Source organism: Anastrepha ludens, chromosome 5, assembly GCF_028408465.1.
Source record: "Anastrepha ludens isolate Willacy chromosome 5, idAnaLude1.1, whole genome shotgun sequence".
Taxonomy (NCBI): domain Eukaryota; kingdom Metazoa; phylum Arthropoda; class Insecta; order Diptera; family Tephritidae; genus Anastrepha; species Anastrepha ludens.
The window spans coordinates 46,797,166-46,818,897 of NC_071501.1; the positions used below are offsets into that span (position 1 = coordinate 46,797,166).

Sequence of the window (21,732 nt, forward strand, 5' to 3'; positions counted from 1 at the left end):
ATTTATGTTTCGAAGAAGAATGATGGGTACGCCAATTTCCAATGTAGGAACGTGTGGCGGCCTACCTGGCAAATCAAGCGAGTTCAAGAATTCAGTTGGATAGGTGACAACCTCGTCTTGAGGACCCGATGGACTTAAGTATATATATGTATGTAGTCGTTGCACTGGCTGCTAATACAGCACGCGTACTGAGCCACTGATGGTTTTTGTAGTTTTGTGCAATATTTGGGAAAACTTCTTGCACCAATTCGTCGATGCTTTCTGTGCTCTTACAGAAGTTTGCTGGCAGGGTGATACATTACGCAGATTCATCAATTTCCATTCACCTATTTCCAATATCCAATAATTGTTTTGCAAAATTTCCAACCGATGCATCTGCAGCGTCACCTGGTGGCGAGTGGCATCAATGAGCATATTCTATAAACCTTTTCCGTGCAAAAATACATCTATATACCAATTTTTATAAAAATCGGTCTAGTAGTTTTTGAGTTCATCGATGACATACAGACAAACATTCATTTTTATATATAAAGTTTGAATATATATGTAATCAAAGTTTGAATGATTAATAATTATATAACTTATGAAGCAGAAAATATACTTGCCATAGTCAGTCAAAGTCAGGCTATCAGGCGAAAATGTGAATTCAAAGAAAGTGGCGACTTTAAGCCCTCTAAGACAAAATTTACATAGGTGTTTCTTCAATTTTGTTGAGCCACATGACAAACTAAAGTTCTTCCTTATAACATAGTGTAATTCAAGTTTAAATTAAAGGCTTCGAAGTTGAATTCGCAACATCGAACGAAATCGATACATTCCTCTAAGGAATAATTTCAAGAGCCGAGTGTCTGTACCCATTATCATGCCGAGACCTCTCCTGTGCGACTCGTTGCTCGCAAGGATAATAGATTACCAGATTTGGCTATCAGTTGTGGTGAAATTGTGCGAGCAACCAAGGATTATAGATTTTACAAGGTTTGCTCTTTAACTATGGTGAAAAAGAAAATTGTGAGGGGAACTTCGTCTACCACGTCAATTTGGTGATTCGGCAGCCGAATTCTGCACAATCATTTCACACACTCGTCCAATCATATGTTGTTCAAATGGCACCGAAGTGTCATTGGTTGATCAAGTCTCCCTTTTTTTGTAAACACATCCCTGTTAAGTCAGTCTATCAGCTGATTTTTTCAAATTCGCTGAGAGCCGATTTACGGTCTGATATTGTCAACACCTCTAAAACTCTTTTCGCCATGTGTACGCGTAAGTCGGCTGCCACGTCACTGGGGGCTCAGCAGCAGAATTCTCCCGCTCATTTAACAAGTATTCACACACTCGTCCAATCAGTCGTTGTTCAGACGCAACGAAGTAACATAACGAGCGAAGGTTATGCAAACTTTTTTCATATGTCACCAACACATTCTCAGTTTTTTCCTAAACAAACCGCTGTCATGACTCTAGTTATGTCATCACAATCGGTTGATTGCGTCAAAATCGTTGAGTGCCGGTTAACGGGCAAAAAAACCACGCAAAGAGCATTGCGGGAGAACGATTATAAAGCAGAGTTCCTCCAAAGAAGCCTTTAATAAGTAGGAAAAATAAGTGCCTTAGTTTAGAATTTTCGAATAAGTTCAAAGGCATGGGCGTGAAATTTTGGAAAAGGTGCTTCACGATGACCCAAACACGTTCGAGTTTTGCGAACCGTCTCTGCCAAATGTTCACCATTTTCATAGTGAATTTTAATAATTTCAATGCGTTGTTTAAGCGTATATCGTTCCATTTTTATTAATGGCGTAGTTTCTACTTGTCAACCGAAATTGCGGGCTATTCAAAATAACACCTGTTAGTGGAAAACCCTTTAGTTAACTTTTCGTGTGTATTTAAACTTTTGTGCCGTAAACTTTTTTGTTTTTGTAAAATTTACGGTTATTATTGCGGCAAACATACTACATTTCATTCATGAAATGAAATAAACCTGTGTACTTTCAATTGTGGTAAAATACGTATATTTCTTTCCTGTAAAATTTCTAAAAATAAATTTTTTTTTTATAAAATGTTAATATAATCTTAAGAATATATCAAAATATTTTTACATGGTAAATTTAACACGTTGACTGCCAACTACGAGATAACTCGTAGTATGATTTCCCTTCCAGGAAGCCAACTACGAGTTATCTCGTACTAATTAAAACTACCCATTTTTTGTGTAGCTACGAGTAAACCCGTATTATAATAGTGTTAGTATCGATAAATGGCTTCTGGGAAAAGAACAAAGTTTTGGGATTGGCTTCCGTGAGCTTTTTTTTTATTAAAAAAAAATCATTCAATATAATGCAAAAATTAACTCAAATACAAGAAATAAAGTAATATATTATTGTTTGTGGAAGTTTTTAAAACAATTTTCTACACAAAGGGCTGGCTTCTCTGGACAGGCTGGACAGAAGTAACGCGTTTCTCGGCGTTTTTTTTCTTGGGTACATACACGACATGGCTTTGTCGGAAGCTGTTTTTTTTCCGTTGGTGGTAAACACTCTAAATAATGGAGCTCTTTAGATCTATTTTTTTTTAAAACTGGTTGAAAATCTCCAATCAACACCAAGACGAGTTCTTCTCTGAATTTTATCAGTTTTATTTTAGATGAAGTTACTTTTTGGTAAATTCTGTGAGCATTTTGTATATATATCTCTATAATATGAAGTGAAACCTTTTTGTGAAATCTAATAGTCTTTCTTAAAGATGAGTAGTACGAAATCTTTTGATCTGATCGGTCAATGCCAGACATTCCATTATTGTAATCTCGAATTATATTCGGTTTCATAGAAATTCTTCCATTGCGATTGGGCACCTCTACTATTTCAATAGCGTGCATGTTTGAAATGGACTTCTCGTTTGTCTTTCCATTTGCATACAGTAACAGGACCATTTGTCTGCCAAAAACACTCCCCTCTTTTTAGTTTACGATTTACCACATCTTTGGGGTTTCCTTTTCTGTTATATTACTTCGTAGGGTTCCACACACATAAGTTTTTCGTGTATATAACAGTTTTGTAAGACTAACTGAATTACTATAAAAGTTATCCACGTAAAGCGCGTAGCCTTTATCGAGATAGTCCTCAAGTAAATGTAAAACAACGTCAGCAGTGTGACCTACATTATGGGTAGTTTCCTCCGATTTTCCGCTGTAAATTTTTATTTTTATTACAAGATCGTCGTACTCACATAGTTCATATAGTTTGACACCATATTTGTGTTTTTTATTTTTTATGTATTGGCGGAAAAGCAATCTTCCCCGCCATAGCACCAAGGATTCGTCAATACAAATATTTTTACTTGGTACATAGTTTTCACGCATAACATCGTTGAAATGATTTAGGATTGGCCTTACCTTGTATAATCTGTCGGTAGATGGTTGTGAGTTATCAACCAAATGAAAATAACGAAGTATCAACTGGAATCGATTGTGGCTCATAGTATGTTTACATTATATAGCTTGTTTGTTTTCCAGTAATGTTCTATTGTTGGAAAAGTACAAGGTCCCATTTGCAATAAAAGTGCAATAAAAACTTTCATCTCTGTAGCACTTACGTCTTGCCAATTTGATATCCTTTTAGATTTTTTTATACCATTTTGATTCCCATTTTTCAATGTTGCAATTTCTTGCGCAGCATATAAATTGGTTTGTTCTACCAGTAATGCAAGAAGCTCATTTGAAAAAAATAAATCCACCAGTGTTTGTATTATAAAATTTGATGTATCTAATTTCACACCAACATTTTCTTCGAAAAGAAATAATTCACGATTGTGTTGAACTTCTGTCCACAAATCATCATTCTCATATGACGTTGTTGCTTGAAAATCATCGTCATTATTATCAGATTCGGAGACGTCTTCAGGTTCGGAGATGACTTCATCTTCACTATCACTTGCATTCTCAGAAGGCTCATAAATGTAGTTACTACCATCGCTGAAATCATATTCTGAATCACTTAGATTTGCGTTGTACTCAATTTCACTTTGATTCAATGACCTTTTCTTATCCATATTGGGTTCTTGATAATTATAACAGTAATTTTAGAGAATGTTTATAAATCTAAAAAGAAAGAAAATAATATTAAAATTATGATAATTATAATAAATAATAATAACTATAAAACAAAATACTATAGAGAGCAAAAATGATGTTTTTTTAGGAAAAAAAGGACGTACCTACTACGAGATAATTCGTAGCGAGTTCTTTCCCAGACGCCAACTACGAGATAACTCGTAGGTCCTTTTTCTCCTTTAAAAAACATCATTTTTGATTATACCAATGATCTAGAAATAGAGTTTTTAGTAATATGATGTGAAAAAATGAAAATGTCATTTTTGGCCAGTTTTCTGAAAATGGCCTTGGCAGTCAATGTGTTAAGTATTTCTTATATTTTAGATTGTCAACCGACGACTCTATTCTGGGAGAGGTATAGTTACGTTGTATTCAAACTTTAGACGCGTTTTTCCCAAAACTAATATAATAATAATTGGCGTACACGATAACTCGAAAAGCTAGTGACCGATCTCCCTGATAGTTTGGAGACATCTTTTTTTTGTGATATTACTTTTTATGTGAATTTACAAGTTTGCGAAACAAAGATTTTTTCAAAGCAAAAATAGTAGGAAAATTCGCCGCAAAATTCATTTTTTAAGCGTTTTATTCCGCGAATTTTGTTTTTCATATTTGTTTAATTCATATAGAAATTATGACATTAATAAGCAAAGAAATTTATGGTTTTTTGCCCCGCTGCGACCTTTCTGGAAGAATTGAGTGTACAGCAGCCATTTTAAATGATTAAAATAAAAAACAAAAAATGTATATTATTTTAATGTATAAATAAACTGTATGCCAATTTTGAAAAAAATATATTGACTTCTTCATTTTAAATAATTTTAATGAAAATCAGGGAAAATATGGCTGTTTACTGGTATCTGTCCGCTTAAACTTCAAATTTCAAGGGTATATTTCAACTTTAGTCTCTGACTGTATTCTCATACCAAGGTTTTTAAGTTATAATTTGCTCTGCAATATACCAAAGCACACGACCAAAGAAAATATTTAACCTCATTCCATGAGCAGTTGGTTCTCGGTTCTCGTGACCCAGTGAAAGTCACTAGTTAAATCACCTATCGGTATGCCAACCGTTTCTTAGTCACTAAACTCATGTAGAGTTCAGGTTGTGCGACTTCGATTATTCATTGATTTTGCTATTCTGGAGCAGAGAATAAATAATTCATATGCGAATATATGTACTATGTATGCTGTTTACGGGTGCCTTTTATTACTTTTACATTTCTGCACTAAAATCGTTCATATAATCGATATGAAGTATTTACATTCCTCGCTACCACCACTAATGAATGATGATTATTTATATGCCAATATTTTTCGTATTTTATTTATGAATTCCTAATTACCGACTGGAAAACAGAAATTAAACACTTTTATATATTTAGATTGATTATTGCTCGCGTAAATTAGTTAAATCTGCATCACCATCAATCATTTCAGTATTTAATTGTCATGAATGACTCAATTTTGGCTGTCATGCATTTTGAATGTGCGGTAGATATTTTCTTCGCGTAAATATGTATTTAATGATTGTGTGTATACATATTTTTATTTTATTTTTATTTTTTTTGATTAATGCTATGCGTTTTCTGCACCTCAGCAACTTGACTTGAGCATTTCGTAATGAATTTCAGTATTCTCAGCTTTTCTGCTGGCGTTGTTAAATTAATTATGCCTAAATGCTGTCAGCTTAGAGGTAGGTATGCAGCAAAAAGATACACCGGTACACCTATACGCGTATTTGTGTTAACTTGAAGTCGTTTTTTCAGCTTTGTGCCTAAAATGCCATAATGTGATGATGATAAATGATTTCTACGCTAAGTGATGGAGTTCCTACTTTGGCAATTTTCAATACATATTATTAATTTTCTATCAATTTTTTAATGTTGTTATTATATGGGATTTAATTTATCGTCGGCAATGTGGAAAAATATTAAACCTCAAGAAAGCTCTATTTTGCTGTGTTATTAGATGAGTCTGCTATTACCCGCCGCTATAGCTTTGACGATATATTGCGGCTGCCATGGTATCACTGTTGGTCACAAATTACCCATAATTTCTTGGACTTACTGACATTTTCATGGTGATTAATTACTTAATGAGTTTGCTTTTTAACTGCTAACGAAAAATCTGTTGTTAATGACATTTTTCCAACAGCGGCCAAATTGATTTCTTTTAATGTTTTTCGCCGTTGGCAGCGATTTGCCCATGGTAGCTTTTAATATCCTACAAGCTGTCGCTGTTGCTTTTTTTCATTCGTTTGACTTTGGTCTTACATTAACTGATGCCACTTCATTCCACTAAATTCCATTTCCACATTCGTTGCGCGACTTTGTCTTACTTGCCACCTCTTGCTTACTTAACGTCAACGCGCTGGCAAGTCGTGCATACCTACTTACACACTCATAGCACATACAGTTGCACTTCGGATACATATAGCGGGTGTTTTTTTAGCTGCATGAGGACTATTGATATCGAAAATTATCGTTTGACAGCTGAGAAAAGCAAACTGTGTTGATATTTCTGATCAGTAAAGTTTGGCGAGTAATCATGAATCGTTTAACGCCAGAGCAACGCTTCCCGCGATCTATTCTCGGCCCCGGTCTCTGGAATCTGAGCTACGATGAGACATTAAGCATAGAAATGCCAGAAGGTACATACCTAATGGGATACGCGGACGATATAGTGGCGGTTATACCAGCTCGGGACACTGAGGACGCTAGAAGGAAGCTGAACCAAGTCATGATAAGGGCGCAAATATGGCTTGAGGACCACGGCCTGGAACTCGCCAAACATAAAACCAAAGTCATCCTTATGACAAGAGATCTCATGGCACTCGATGTCTGCGTGCAAATAGGCGACACGTCCTTAGTGACCCAAAAAGTAGTAAAATCCAACTTGACTGCAGCCTTACTTTCTGGGCCCGGAAACGGCATGCGGCTACCAAAGCAGCAAAGGTCACGGGTATGCTAAGTAGATTAATGGCAAATATCGATGGGCCAACACAGAGTAAAAGAAAGCTAATTATGGCGGCCACAACCTCAATTCTCCTGTACGACAGCGAAGTATGGGGAGATGCGCTAAAATGCAAAGCCAAATGCAAAGCACTGGAGGTTGTGCAACGAAAAGCGGCACTCAGAGTTGCCTCAGCCTACCGCACTGTCTCAGGCACTGCAACTTTCGTGATCAGCGGTCAGATACCTCATGGTTCGGAAACGAATGGATGTGTGGCACTCCGACAAGAAACACAAACAAACTGCGGTGGCAAAGCCGATGGGACTCTGAACCGAGTGGCAGATGGATGGCGAAATTTATTCCATCAATTGACAAATGGGTACAAAGGAACTTCGGAGAAGTGAACTACTTCTTAACTCAGTTCCTCTCGGGCCACGGATACTTCCAGAGTTACCTATACCGTATTGGCAAGGTAAACGATCCCAAGTGCGAACCACCGAGCGATGACGCTGAACACACGTTTTTTAGTTGTGACAGATTGCTCGCAGAAAGAAATGCTCTGAAAATGCTCCAACGCGGGGACAACTTGAGCGCGGTAAAGAAATACATCGAGAACGTACTACGAAAAAAAGATTGACCTCGACACCGTGCAACAAAGCGAGGCCACACGGATAGAGCCACAAGAAGATGAGCCTGTAGCATGGAAGCTGGCTGGTGGACCCAGACGTGGGTGAATAGAATTAGTCCTTTATGGATGCCGTTCTGGGCCCTCCCGAAGTAATATAGAAAGCAGTCGCTGTAAGTGCGAAGGCATTTTGAACCCTACCTCACCCACCAAAAAAAAAAAAAAACAAAGAGCAACGCATCCAAGAAATTAAAAAAAAAAATATATAAATAAATAATTGGCGTGTACTCTTCTGTTCGGCTTTGAACGGCAAATGGTTTTTCATGAGGAGCTTTTTCATGGCAGAAATACACTCGGAGGTTTGCCATTGCCTGCCGAGGGGCGACCGCTATTAGAAACAAATGGTAGTCACCAACCCGTTCGGCTGCACCAGAAATTTACTTTGGAAATTTTGTGCAAATTTATTTTGAAAAACAAAAAAATGTGTGCGAAGTTCATAGACGTAAGTGTTGAAGAAAAGCCGAAATACGTCGTCGATTCGTCGTCGTTCTCAACTTCTTGGCCTTTGTCCAGCGACTACGTGGAAAACAGTACGAAAGAATCTTGGCTGAAGTTAGGTTAGGCTATTGGGGTAGTCAGTCTGTACAACCAACTCACTTAGACCTTACAGGTACGTTATGATACCACTGTGCAACACGTGAACCTCATTTACTTTTCTCCGTGGAATCATTTTGTGGCCCTTATGAAGTGTAGGATTGGTCCCATCCCTACGCCAGATAGAAGAGAATTAAAAAAGTATTTACAACCCACTAAGGCTGGACAATTGCAAAGGAAGTGCTCAACTGTTTCTTCCTCTTCCTCTGGAATCTTGGCTTACGTGACTATAAAGTACAGTTCGTGTAAGAATTCAAGTCAAGCCGTTGCCGTCGCAGTTTTGCTGAATTTTTTATTCAGATTTATTGGAGAAAATAGTATTGTAAAAAGTTGGACTGATCGAACGGACCACGTAATTCGTAGCCGCGGCGGACATATGCCGGATATCATATTCAAAGAACAAAAAACCAAGAAACAATTTTCCAGATTATATTAAAAAAATGCCTCCAACAAATGTTCTGTTTTGCATTATCATTTTAAGTTCTCAAGCTCTTAAAAAAGCACCCAATATGCAATATGTATGTATGTGTATATGTCAGTATCTATCGAAAAATCAGGCTCATATTTTGCTATTGTTGATTGATTGATAGATTTCGTTTTCTTCCCTTTCATTGAGCAGTCTTGTTTATTTATATTTTTTACCAAGCAATTACTCGATTATAGGTTTCTTAGTTAATTATTTGTTGAGCTTGCACGTAAGCTCATTTTGTCTAATTTTCTTCATTTTTCTTGCCTTTTTGTGTTGTTTTTTCGCAATGATTAATTGTTGGCTAGTGATTATTTTCGAAAAAGCAGCAGAAACTTAAAAACGTCGACAAAATAAATGCGATTTCATTACATGCTTAGCAAAGGCAACGGTTATTTAAAAACGCTGATACTCAATGAAAATAACCTCATTTTTATGTAATTTTAGGTAAGCTGAGTGATAGGTTTTGGCATCTTTTATGAATTGTGTTGAGTAAGAAGATTAATTTTTGCCACTGAATCAGCGAATCTAACATCGAATTAATTGCTTTGGGAAGTTATATGGCAGCCAATTCATAATCTTTCGTGGAGAACAACCTGTTTATGAATGTGTGCCAAATATACCCTTGAGTTAGAAAAAAAGTGTCCTCAGTTATCCACAGAACTTTTTAAATCCATTAAAACCTAATGATTTTGTTGTTTTTCTCCTCGTCATTCTGGTAATAAATACCAGGCAATGTGTATGCTGAGAATAAGGCCGAAGAAGCTGTCTAGGAACCATTAAATTTTAGTAAATATATCAATAGCAAAGGCATTCGAAAGCTGGTACAAGAACATTTGCATCAATTTTACACAAGGAATTGGAGCACCATTCAACACTTTTATAAGAAATACAATGCCACTGAAACGAAATCTTTTTATACCTCTAACACGCGACTCAGTATGGCCATTCAATATCTACTCACGTTCACTTGCTAAATGGGTCGCCCAAACTGCTCTGTCCTTACTGCAACTCCAGCGACTACTCAACAATACCTATTCTTTTAACTACTGCCAAAAGTGAGAACGGCACTGTTTCCTAACTGCAAGTACACCTCAAAAAATCCTTCCACTCGTCCATTGTATCTTATTCCTTAACTTTGCCTTCACTCTAATAAAGATTAGTGTACAAGTACATACATAGCTGACGATGCCCTGCTGCGTGACCTAAGGTAATAACAAGCCGGATTTCGGCCACGGCACTCTTGCGTCCACCACATCAACACCTTAAGATAGATCGTAGAGTGGCGCCCTTTTTGACACATTTAACCACTATGCGATCTGGAGACCCTTGTCTGTAAAGCAATACCTGAAAGACCCATCAGCGTCCTAAAAGAACGGTACACAGATGTCATTTGCAGAGTGATAGCATTCAAAAGAAGACAGAAGTATGACAGGGATGCGTACTTTGCCCGCTCCTATTCAACCTCGTACTGTGCCTAGTAATGCGGCAAGCATCCGTGGCTAACAGAGGTATGTCCTGGAGTCTGGGCGGCTAACTTGAAGATCTTGGCTACGCCAACGACATATGTATGTATGTCTGCTGTCGCACAAATACTCGCATATACAGCCAAGAAAGGCAGCGGTAAGAGAATGTACAGCGAAAGTGTATTGCGAAGTTAAAGACATTGCAGGCGCGCAAACCTTTCAGATAAACGATATTAAACTCGAAGTAGTAGATGAGTTTTGCTATATCGGAAGAGTCGCGCTGTGTTTGGTGTTTCGGACAAAGTGTGGTGCTCATCATATATGTCCAGGTTTGAATCTAATGTAAAGTCTGTTGTTCTGTATGGGTGTGAGACATGGGTAACAACAATGCATTTTAGGTATTTATCGATCGTAGTCTCTGCAATATTATGCGCGTTTCCCTGTCTGATACAATCACTAACACCGACCTCTGAAAATGTTTGAAAATGGTGAGCTTTAAATCCGACAACGAAAGTGGAAATGGAGCGGTCACACACTGTGGTAGGTCATGTAATACGTACAAATGACTGGTGGAAGTAGAAGCGCTATAACCTGGCCGGTGAAAGTTCGTCCAAATTGAGGTCAGCCGCTCGGGAAATTTGCGCATTCAAAGTAGGTAAAGAGAGAAACAATTTTGAAAAAATGGGCTTATTATATTCTGTTGCATGCCATACATCAGTCAGAATCATTTACTTGCTCATATTTTTAATGTTCATTATGGACCTACATTTTTTATTATAACTTTTATATTATAGCCCCTTGGCAGGCTATGGCAAACTTCCGCGTGTATTTCTGCTATGAAAAAGCTTCTCATAAAAAAATCTGCGGCTTAGAGGCGGCATAAAAGTGTAGCTGGAAAGAGATCAGGAAGCGCACCACAAATAGGAGGAGAAAGGATGATTCAGGAATCTGTGCCAAATATCGTCGAATTAAGGAACCAGAATGTCGCATGCACGGTTCGATTGCATTGTGCGAATAGCTGAAGTTCATCATCAACCAACTTTTTGGACCTTATCGACATAGCTTCACACCTCGACGAAAGAGGTCAAACTGCAGTTAATGTAATGTTGAGCTAATGTTGAGTGTAAGGTCCAAAATCGCAACAAGTCGCTAGCCGGTAGCTCTTGAGGCAAAGACAAAAGAATGTTGCTGCCTATATTTAAAGCAATTGGCTAGTCGGTTCTAAATTACTCTGCGTCCCTCTGTTCGCCTGGCCTGGCACTAGTGATTCGCAGTGGACAAAGCTCCGGACCTTTCAGAATACTGCTATCAGAAGCAACGCGGCCATGCTCCCGGTTAAGGAGCACGGTAAGAGGAATTCCGCTTAGGAATTCCTGGTAGGGTGTGACCCTAAGAATCATCCTGCAGGCACTTACTACAGCCTAAGCCATCTCCCATGAGAGTCACGACACATCTTTTCGACTATTCTGATGAGATCCAGGATCAAACGGAATACAACTTCTGGATCGGAGAATGTATAGACAGACATTAAACTACATTCATCGGAAGTCTCTTAGGAGTCTCCTTTCCGTAATCGAAATCCAAACATCACCCATCGCAGATGAAGCGCTTCAGCTGCCTCGTGAGATCGCGTAATTTCGACTCAATTACATTTGGATATTGTAGAAGGTTAAACTCCCATTTATCCAGAATCGGCCCGAAAATACTCAATATATGTCCGGCATGTGATTGTGCGCGGCTGAATACTAACCACCTATTCACATAGCCCTTAAACTTACTCACCTAACATCCCTCTCCCTCTCGAACGAACCCGTCGAAACAGCATGTTTCCTGGGCTTAACTTTAGATGAGTTAAACGATGACGATTAGTGACGGGCTTAATGAACTGCTACTACAACATGGAAAATTAACCATAGCCCAGTCATACGTAAAGGCACCATGCTTTATCAGAGAGTGCAATTGCTGCCATATGCCGATGAAATTTCCGTCATCCGCTTTGACAAGCGCGTCGAGACTTCTTTATTTGGGAACCAGCATTCGCACTGAAAATAACGTCTGCCTTGAAATCCAAAGCAGACTATCTGTTGTTGCTGTTGTAGCAGCTTAAGCAACCCCCATACATTTACGAGAATGGAACTTGATTGACAGTCTTTGGCCGGGTATAAATCCGGGTCGTTCCGGTAACGTAGAACAGACTATCACAGACTTAGCAGACAATTGAGGAGCAAAATCCTCTTTTGTCGAAAAAAAACCACACTTTACATGCGTCTCATCATGAAGCACTGGGAGTGTTCGAGAGAAAGATTATATGAACGATTTTTATATCTCTGCCTCTTTGCTACAGGGTAGAGCAATGAGCGATATAAGCTTTACGGTGTCTGAAACATAATGCAGCGAATAGATTATTATGTTTCCGTCCAAATGGATACAAATACTCTTTCAGAGCTGGAGAGCTGTTATTCAATGCTGTACCTGCTGACGGTAATAGACGCAAACAATAACGCAAACCGTTAAAATAATCTGGACTAAAGAAGAACTCGGCTTCCCTTGGTATGCCCAATAGATTCCGATAAACACAAAGAAAAAACGCGCTAGTCATTTTGGAGAACCCGGCTAAACTCGTTTTAGTGCTTATCGCGACAATCAAGAAGAAGAAGAAGTTCTGGGCAATTGTTAGTTGCTTGTGATTCGTTAGCTTCCAAAGATAATCTATTTAGCGCCAAGTATCTTATAAATCTCATCAATTTTTAGTTGTTATAAAAGCACATGGCTCGAGCCAAAAGAACGCCTTGTATTGCTACCCAACACTGTTGATCTTTTTCATACATCAACTTTTCAAGTATTCCTCATAAACTTCTCACTTAAAGTCAATAGGCGCTATAAATATCACAAATCTCAGTTATTTTTTGGATTTCCATTTCTTCGACTAACGGAATAAATCTATGGTTGTAAGCTCGAAAAGTAGGGCTGTATTTTTTATAGTTTAATTCGCTTTATATTTATGATAAGTTCTTGCGAATATGCGAATATATTTATAACACCAATGGTGTAAAACCCACTGGCGACAGGGGGGTATATATCAATTCACATCTTCGTGTGAGTGTGCATCGGCGATAATTAATGATATATAAGTAATAATAAATGTTGTTATGACCAATTTTTCTCCTGAACGCAATATTTTGAGGTCGAGACAATATCCTACCATTGGTGCATTTTTTAAGAAAATTAAAAATTATTAGTTTCAAATTAGTTGTTCTAAAGCCAGTTAACACATCTTTTAGTAAAAAGTTATACACATACAAATTGGCACAAAATTAATCATCCAATTGTATTTCCGAAAAACTTTTTTATTAAATCCAAAAATGATTTCGATGTTTTTATACTGCAGCTGGCTAGTGCACAAGTGTAAAATATGATTGACGTATGTCGGCATTTTTTCAATAGGGTGATTAATTTTGCGCCACCTTGAAGAATTTTACCCTATTTAAAGTAATGTGATTTCTTAAGCCCTGGGAAAAATCATGGCAATATCGAAAAATTAAACTTACACAAAGAAATACAATTGCGAATTTATAGGTATAACGAGAACTATTGCATGTGAAGACTGTTCAGAGCTGAAAGCATCCAGATCCTCGCATTCTAGATAAAAGTTCCAATTACAGTGAAATATGTAAATAAATATTTGGCACAACTAATTCTACAAGGACTAGTCGAATGCATAAAAAAGTCGTAATAATTTTATGAAGGAATCCAATTAGATACGTGAAATCCATATCAAAAAAATCGATAACATGATTACGAGCAAGGAAAAACGCAACCTAAGCTTTATGCCTATATTGTTTAAGTTACTCGGGATAAGAGATTTATAAAGATAAGTCGATTATAACTATTAGGTTAGGTTGAGCCGGTTGTCTACTATGGGACACACTCAGGCCCATAGCCATTGTGATGCCTCTTGTGGAACTTGTCCGTAGCTCTGCTACTTTTGTTGGCCACAATTGTTGAGCGACTCTTCTGTTGCGTTCATTACGCTATTTTTCATTCTTTGCTCTTAAAATTTTCTGTAAGGGTATGCCTATGCCATATGCCTATCCAAGTCTCGCTAGTCCATCGTCCCTGCAGTTCATCAGCCCTCAATGTCACAGTGGCCAAGAACACATGTTACTTTATAGGTGAAATGGGCCAGCCATTTCGTTAGAGATGTGCGATATTTCATGGCTACCTTGGCTACCATGTAGTTATCATCCTCAGGTATTGCATCACACTGTACCTGTGTTACAGCTTTTATTACATTATTGCCATCAGTTCAACATAAAAGACACTGCACTAGTTGGAAAGCTGAAAGGTATATTCGGAATATACACCTCCGCCCACCATGTCCTCTAGCCTTGAGCCATCTGTGTATACATAGTTGGGCTTGCCCAATCTTACAACGTCCCGTTTCCACTCTTCCCTTGAGGATAGGAGAGTTTGTAATGGCAATTGCAGGCGGGAGTGTATAGTCCACCAGTCTGGGAAGCTTAACCACTTACTTAAGTTAAGTTTAACCCTATTGTGTGATATATACTCTCTGGGAATCTACTAGAAGGTGGTTTAATGTCGCATGAAATGGTTTGACGGAATATTGTTGACATTGTCAACTTTTTTAATGTTCACACCCTTCTCAGAGCATTCCATCATGCTACAATACCTTAGTAGAGAATTTGCCTAATTACCGCTGTGTAAAGCCAATGCATTAGTTTGGGTTTCAACCTCCATTTTTCCCCAATTTCCCTTCTGCAGGAATACAATGCCGTCCTTGCTTTGCGTACTTTATCTGCAAATGTGAACCCCCAATTTAGCTTCGTTTCCAGTACAAGACGTAACTATTTAGCCTTTCTGTTACTCAAAGAGGGTTTTCCCCTAGGGGCATTTATTTAAGAGCAGGTGTCTTATGCCTCCTACTAAACAGTATTAGATCCACTTATTCTCAAAGTGCTAGTCTGTTGAGAGATCTTTGTTGAAGATCACAAGATGTTGGAAAATATTGCCATAACAATACTATGGGCGTATTCAATTATCTTTCCTCCCAATTTTTCAAGCCCCTAAAGAATATGAGTTTCTGTCAAGTTCCACAGTAGTGGAGAGATTACCCCACCCTAGGGTGTACCAAGGGCCGGGAACTTCTTGATGGATCTCTCATCCAATACCTACTGCTTTTCAAATGCCTATTTGAAGACTTTATGCGAAAATGAGTCGTGCACTTGAAAAATATATTTTTTAGATTTATCGGAAGGTCTACTTCATGGCTGTAACACAATAATTTCTTAGATATGTTGGTAGTGCCAGAAATCCTTTCGCCATTAAACACTTGAAATGTCCCTTCCAGTAAATGGAGATTTGAGAACAACTTGAGATAGGTTTTTTAAGTCCACCATATGATAATTCGTCCATCTACGTCCTCAGCATCCCGTGTTTTTCTGCAAATGGCACAGCAAAAATCACGCATTTTAAATTTCTTATTCCCAAATAAGTGACAATTCACAGATTTGACGTACTATATTTTTGCACAAAAAGTCAAACGGAAAACGACCCACGTATAAAGGCAACGTTGTAAAATAAAGGGTGGTTTAATTTCAAGGGCCGATGTTGTATGTGAGCCACACCTAAACGACAACGACACCGTTGGACTTCTTTCTTTGGGGTTATTTGAAAGAAAATGTGTAAGGAACTATTTGCATTTGGTGATCTTTGGAGGTGTGCCGCCGAGGCCGCGGCAGCCATTTGGACAATATTTTGTTCCATACGTAATTGAGCTATACCAATATTATCATAATAAAGTGGAATGAGAATAATTTCCTAAAGAAATTGTATTTAATTCAAAATCAACACTGGCCCTTAAAACTTAACCTCCCTTTACAAGGGAGCCGAATGTCAGAAAATGAATAGATTCATTATTTCTTCACCTTTATTATTCCGCCATGGTTTTTGTTGTAGTATAAACTAGTTGTATATAAAAAAAAAAAAAAAAACAAAATAAAGAAACAATTAAATAAAAATAAATAAATTAAAATCTTTGCAATGTGTCGCGCTGCTATTGTAGTGAACTCAGGTATTCATATGCTGCATATACCGACACACTTAATTAATTGCTTTATGCAAATAAGTTGGAGGAGGTTAATTGACGGTTACTGCAGGGGTTATTAAGCAATAAATCATAAATGTTGGAATTTTCAATTATAAATATTGGAATTTTCAAATCAAAAGTGTTGTACAAATTTTGTTTCACATCGCTCGATCTTAGCTCTAAACTAATAAAATTTAATTTGCTTGAACCGCACCTCAAAAGTTTCAAAATATATTATATTATTAAAATAAATAAAAATGTTAAAAAAATTTAATAAAATACTAGAAACTTGGGCTCGTCCGGGATTTGAACCCGGGACCTCCCGCACCCTAAGCGGAAATCATACCCCTAGACCAACGAGCCAGTTGGGGACTGAAATAATTCCTAATACTGATGGGTGCAGGGTGTCAAAACAAAATTTAGGCCAAGCTTTTGACTTTTAAATATTTACTGTAGATAAAAAATGTCGCAAAAGACGAAATTCGCATGGAAATATTGTTTTATATATAAGTTATATAGCAAAATATCAATATATCTTAACTAAACTTGATAGTAATTTTGTTAAAAGTAAAAAAGAAATATTAAAAAAAAGCTGTTTTACTTGGGCTCGTCCGGGATTTGAACCCGGGACCTCCCGCACCCTAAGCGGAAATCATACCCCTAGACCAACGAGCCAGTTGAAAACCAATTGCTCTATTGTAAATAACTACCGCATTGTGGAGCAAAAGTCAGAAATAAAGAAAAAATATAAAACCAAAAGCCAACTGATCATAACTATTCGTTGGTTTATATGTTAAATTTGTAAATTCGAAGGTTTGTTTGCACGAGTGTGTTCATTTCCAACACACCAAAAACATACTCGTGCATACAGCTACATATTTTTGTTCGTGCTGAATATTTTTATGTCAGCGTTTTCGGTTTGACTTCTTTGCTGTACCAGCAATCTTTGGAAAATATTTATTATCAGTCGCCAACAAACACACACACACAGGCACACTCGATTGTAAATATTATACAACAAAAAGATACAACGAAGAGTATGTCTGAGAACTTGTTTGTGTTTTAGTGGTTTTCGCGGTAGCAATCGGAGTCGAAATGGCAGTGAAGAAGTAAGAGAAAGTAAATATTATATATACATATCTGTTTATAAATTGAATAGCGCAACAATTTTTAAAGTTAAAAATTGCAAAATATTTAAAAACATAATACATCTGATATAAAGTTCGATAACACAGAAGCACATAATAAATAAATATATAATATATTTTCCCATGGTTTCTAGGTGGAGCATGGGGTCTCAGCAAACAGCTTAAAATGTGATTAGAGATTTTATTTGCCTCCCTCTCACCTCCAGGCGTTGGCTGGTCTCTCGCGTCTGTGACTCCCTTGGCGAGTCCAATCCAATACAATTTCTGTGACGTCGTCCAGCGGATTACGCAGTGTATGGACGATTCATCCATTTGTGACGTCGTACTTCGAGGAGGACGGGTATTTATTCAGTACTAGCCCGTAGGGCAGTGTTGCTTATGGTTTTAGGCAAGAACATCCGCATGATTTTGCGTAGGCAGCGATTAACAATAACTAACACTCTACAAGGCTCTCATCACTCCCGTCCTAACGTATGGCGGAGAAGCGTGGACGATAACAATATCCGATGAAGCGTCGCTTGGAGTGTTTGAGAGAAAAATTCTGCGAAATATTTCTGGACCTTTGCACATTGGCAACGGCGAATATGGCAGGCGATGGAACAATGAGTTGTATGAGCTTTATGGCCACATAGACATAGCGCAGCGAATAAAGGTCCAGCGGCTACCTGTCTGGGTCATGTCGTCCGAATGGATACGAACGCTCCGGCTCTGAAAGTATTCGGTGCGGTACCAGCTGGTGATAGTAGAGAGATAGAGAGGAAGGCCTCCTTTGCGTTGGAAAGATTAGGTGGAGCAGGACTTTGCTTCACCTGGTGTGTCCAACTGGTGCCGGATTTTACGTTGGCGTCGCCATTTTTTGTGCTAATGCACTTAAATTTTGTTTTAGCAATGTTGATTTTAGTCCTGTTTGAGCTGCAAAAGCGTTGACCACATACAACTTTGAAGATATACCAGGTGTGTTCAAAAAGTATTGCGAATTTTGAATTTTCGCAGGTTACGTATATTCGAATCTCGATTTTTTTGTAGCGATATGTTGGTACTCATGCCTCTCACTCATGCTGACGAGTTCGGCCATTTTGAATGTTCAGTTAATTATTGACAGCTTCATTGCTTGCACGTGTTTCGGCTCGTCTTCGATTTTTACCTATTCAAAAAGATGGATCAAAGAACTTGTAACAAATTTTGTGTGAAAAACGAAATTAAGTGCGCGGATGCATTCCGAATGTTGATTGTGTCATACGGAGAAACTACTTTGGACCAAAGAAACGTTTATCGGCGGTACAAAATGTTCTCAGAAGCCCGAGAAGATGTGGACGACGAGAAGCGTGCCGGACTCCCGTGTACTTCAACAACAGACGAAAAAATTGATGAAGTGAAGAAAATGGAATTGGGCAATCGTCGAATCACCGTTAGAGAAGTTGCCGAGGACCTTGACATATCGATTGGCTCGTGATATTCGATTTTTGTCAATGATTTGCGCATGAGACGAGTCGCCGCAAAATTCGTACCAAAACTGCTCAATTTCGACCAAAAGCAGCATCGCATGGACATTGCAAATGAGATGTTGGATTTTGTCCGTGACGACCCAAAATTGGCTCCAGAGGGTCATAACGTGACATTGGTGACAAATCGTGGGTTTATGGTTATGACGTGGAAACCAAAGCTCAATCATCTCAATGGAAACTGCCGCACGAACCAAGACCGAAAAAAGTGCGCCAAGATCGGTCGAATGTAAAAGTTTGCTTACCGTTTTCTTCGATTGATGATGATGCAGGGGCGTTGTGCATCATGAGTTCTTGCCACAGGGTAAAACGGTCAATAAGGAATATTACCTGCCAGTTATGCGCAATTTACGCGAGGCAATCCGTCAGAAACGCCCGGATTTGTGAAAGAACAAAAAGTGGCTCTTGCATCACGATAACGCCCCTGCTCACACATAGTTGCTTGTGCGCGAATTTTTGGCCGAAAACAACACACTAATGATGCCACAGCCACCGTATTCCCCAGATCTGGCCCCCTGTGACTTTTTCTTGTTCCCGAAACTGAAGAGGCCCATGAAAGGACGATGCTACGATTGACGAGATAAAGACGGCATCGAAGGAGAAGCTGAACAAGATAAAAAAAATGATTTTTTCAAGTGCTTCGAAGAATGGAAAAAACATTGGCACAAGTGCATAATATCTCATAGGGATTAGTTTGAAGGGGACAAAATAGATATGAATGAATAAATAAATAATTTTTGAAAAAACACAAAATTCGCAATACTTTTTGAACACACCTCGTATGCAAGTGTTTGTGCACCATCAAACATATATCATCCGCGTAGTCCAGGTCTTCTAGATATTCGTTCAGACCCCAGGCTATACCTCTATTTGCCACGCAAACTGGCCGCTTAACTCTGTTCAAGACTAAATTGAATAACAACGGCGAAAGCAGTCAGCCCTGTCTGACCCCGGTTTGTACTTGAATACTGGCACGGCAACAAGCGGCCATGTGCAAATCCTTTACAAGATTGATTATTTTTCGGGCATTTCGTTGCGCGCGAGAACACTTCACTTACGCTTCGCCTGTGGCGTGATATTAGTTAAACTGCTTTCTAAATTAACATAAGTCTATTAGATAGTCTTCATGTCTATCCTATTGGGCATCATTTAAAGTGTTACAAAGACAATTTTTTTTTTAATTTGGCTTCATGTGGGGATTCTTAGTTCCAACCGATAAGCTTTCATCTGTAAATTTATTTGTTTTGTTTTGGATGGTGGAGTTTTTTGATCCCTTCCGAATGATAGCAATTGTCAAAGTCTGAAAAATAGCAAAATTGGAGAACAAGTAGTAGTCCGAGTGACCTGAGGGAGCCATTGCTAGAGAATAGGGGGGATGTGAAGCGAGTTGGAACCTATTTCTAATAATTTTGCGCTCACAACTACTAAGGCGTGAGCTGATGCGTTGCCGTGATGGAAAAGGAAAATCCCTCGACTTCCTCAATTCAAACAAATGCCAAGCACAAAGAAATAGGCCGATCTTACTGAGACTTGGTGTGTGTTCTTCCAAGAGATGCTACTAACTAAGCATAACATCGATACGCACCAGTAGAGCCATCTCTCTCACTGTGCATGGACTTTGTAAACGACCCCCGCAAATGACAGAAAAAGGTTGTTTCTAAATGCGGTCACCAAACGGCAGACAGCTGGCCTATGTCTGCGGGTGCAATTTTGCTATTAAAATCTTCTACCATTCTGAGCTGATATAAAATTGCAGGTCTTTCAATTTGTCGAACCACACCGAGATGCGCATCACAAATTGGAGGAGACTCTCAACCAAATACCTAACGACGATTGTATGTGCCAATTATAATTATAATTGGATTTTCTAAACATTAACTTTTAAGTGGCTTAGATTGATTCCTTACTTCAATTGGTTCAAGGTACGTGGGCCCCTAAGTTCTTAAGTAGCACTTGCTAACTTCGAGTTGTTGATATCTAATGCTTCAGATAATAATAGAGGCGAAATTAAGTTCAATTGCAAATAAACTAGTTTACTTTTCGCCACGCTAACGAGGCTTTCAGGAATTGTAAACTAATATGTGGAACTTTTTTGTTTGACTTACACTTAGATATGAATTGATAGGCGCAACCCACGACTATAAGCTGGCGCTATTTGATTTTATATATGTCGGGTATTCCATTACGACCGCCTGTTTTCAATTTAATGCCAATTTTTAGGTTAGCTTTACAGCGCCTGCGGTTGGCAGTAGTTTTGGGTAAACTCTAAGGATTTGTCTTGGAGAGTTTCTCTACCGGAATGGCGAGTATTTTACGGATGGTTCGTAGATGTCTTTCTTGTTTCGGTTCCAGCTTTTCGTCGATAAGTGACACAGTAAATTGAGAGAGTAGAGGAAATTTGGTCAGTTCCTACCCAGAAGAAATAAGCGAATGCATCTATCAGGCCACTTAGTGTCTTGATATAGAGAAGCAAACTGGCTAACCTGATCGAACCTACCCAGAACCCATATATCCATGTTCACGCGCCTGGCCTTATGAAAGTAATCATTAAAAGCCGCTTCATCAGTGGGACTTTCACGAAGCAGTTTACAGCAAATTAACACGCTAAAAACATTGAATTGATACAACATTTAGGGCCATCAGGGGATGTATAACAAGTGACCGATTTTGAAGAAAAACCTCTTCTTTGATGAAGCGCTTTTGACTTTGAT

The 21,732-nt window shown here is 38.4% G+C and overlaps 2 non-coding genes across 2 annotated transcripts; both read right to left on the reverse strand.

The window, feature by feature from the left end:
- Positions 1–16,662: 16,662 nt before the first annotated feature.
- Positions 16,663–16,734, reverse strand: Trnap-agg (transfer RNA proline (anticodon AGG)). Its single transcript has one exon. It is a non-coding gene; the product is annotated as a tRNA-Pro (tRNA).
- Positions 16,735–16,974: 240 nt separating this feature from the next.
- On the reverse strand, positions 16,975–17,046 carry Trnap-agg (transfer RNA proline (anticodon AGG)). The gene has a single exon. It is a non-coding gene; the product is annotated as a tRNA-Pro (tRNA).
- Between the last annotated feature and the right edge of the window lie 4,686 nt (positions 17,047–21,732).